The following is a 2,200-nucleotide window of genomic DNA, read 5'->3' as shown; positions in this document are numbered from 1 at the left end:
AATATTTGTATTTTTATGTATTTATTTATGATTGTATAAACTATTTTATTATAATTTGATTATTTTGATTGAATTAGTATTAAATTAATTAAATTCCAAGACCAGTGAATCAATAGCGGTGCAAATCACATTCGATTTTTAATGTTAGTGTATAAATTTTTTCCAATACAAAGTAAAAGATGATATTTTAGTTTCACGCTAGAAGCTAAGAAGTAGGAGTGCACATGGGTCAGGTGAAATCGCGTTTGTCCTAACTCAAATTCGGCCTTAGATATATACCAGGTCTATTTTTTAGATTCTAACCCGATTCTAGACCCGATGAAATTTATACACATTTGGGCCACAATTATACCGGGTAAAAATCGGTAAAAACCGTGTAAAAACCAGGCCTTTAATCATAATTTCATGCATCTTTATATCTGATGCATCTGCATCTTTAGTAGTTTTTTCTTCTTAATTTCAATCCATAAACTAATGATTCTTGTTATTTTAAGTAATCAATTCATAGTTTAGTGCATATTACCTTGGGTGTGTAAATTTCTTTTGTTAGAGGAGATTTTGAAAGAAATCAAGCACAAATAAAAAAAAAGAAGAACAAGCAAGACATGGATAGAAGGAGCTAAGCAGAGGAGTTTTGTTCATCAGAAAGCCTCCAAGTATCCTCCATGGCCAGCCCTACATGCGCCTCACGCAACATCCAAGTACTCTCCTAGGGCCACCATCATCCCATGCGCTTTACGTACTCCTCTATGCGCCTCGCGCAGGCCCCAATCTCACCTCCAGGGGCTGTCCTCCAAGCTTGCGCTTCACACATGTGTTGGTGCGCTTCACACTACCAAACAGAGGCCACCAATTCCTCTTTGTTGGGCTTGCGCTTCACTTAAGGATTCATGCGCCTCACGCACCATCATGGGCCACTCCCAGAGCTTGTGACTCCTTGCTAAATCTCTCTTAATCTCCAATTCTTTAAAGCACTTGAGTTGATGATTAAAACTTGAGCACAAGGCCCATGATTTGAAGTATTGATTGACACTTATGAATAATTATCTACAGCTTAACTTAGAATGAAAAACTATTTGAAAAATATTAATTAGTTTAGATTTGATTATTTTTTAATTTTGATTTGTTTTGAATCTTAAATTAGGGTTATTATTTTAAAAAGGAGAGACACTCACATGGCTTTCTTCTTCCGGCCGTTTTCACAATTCAGAGCTTTTGTTTTTGCACTATGAACAACTAATCTCCTTTGTTAATGTTAAAAGTTTTGTTTATTATTATGGGCTAATGTTATTACTTTTCTACTTTTGATTAACGTATTGATATTTTCTTAAGAATTAAATTTTTGTTCTTCATCACAAGGGTTTGAATCTATTAGGAAATAGTTTAAATCTGAATTGAATTCTATATTCATCTTGAAAAAGTTGTTTGTTAGAATTAAACTTGAAAACTCTTCGCTCAATTCTTTAAGTTTTGAACTTGACTTGATAGGTGACATTAAATCAACTAGGTTTAAGTATTGAGAACTGTGTGGTTTTTGAATCAATATATGTGCTTCACCTCTTATCATAATTAATTGATCAAGGAATTGACGGTTTGTTAAGTTAAGAGAAATCGGATTACCAAGAAATTGAGATTTGATTAATTAGGGTTCGTCGTAAGATACATCTTTGCATAATCAAAGTAGATAGTGAAAAGCATTCTTCCTGAAGTTTTAAGCATCTCTGAAATCTTAATGTTTCTTTATTCATACTACTTCCTTAACTGTTTACAATTTGCCTTCAGTTTACTCTCTGTTGTGTTACTGGATATTTCTAAAACTCTAATTTGCTATTGTGTAATTAGAATAATCGATTAACTCTTGCGTGTTCAGTCTGTTAATCCTCGTGGGAACGATAACCTACTCCCGTGATATTACTTAATACGATACGATGTACTTGCTGAATTGTGGTGTTGCGAAACTTCGCATTAGTATTTCTTTCCTAGTTTCACAATTATTTTTATTAAAAATAAATAGATTAATTTATAATTAATATTAAACAATATTAGTTAGAAAACATAAGTTCAAGACAAAAAGTATTATCTTCTTGAAATTGTTTTTTTTTTTTTTTTTATCGAATTAAATTCAGGCCACTTCAAATCCGAACCAACATGTAAAAAAATGCTTCGAATAAGTCTTCATACGGGACCGAGCCATGTAAAC

The sequence above is a fragment of the Arachis ipaensis genome, chromosome B01, assembly GCF_000816755.2.
Source record: "Arachis ipaensis cultivar K30076 chromosome B01, Araip1.1, whole genome shotgun sequence".
NCBI classification, from domain to species: Eukaryota; Viridiplantae; Streptophyta; class Magnoliopsida; order Fabales; family Fabaceae; genus Arachis; species Arachis ipaensis.
This window is presented reverse-complemented; position numbering follows the sequence as displayed.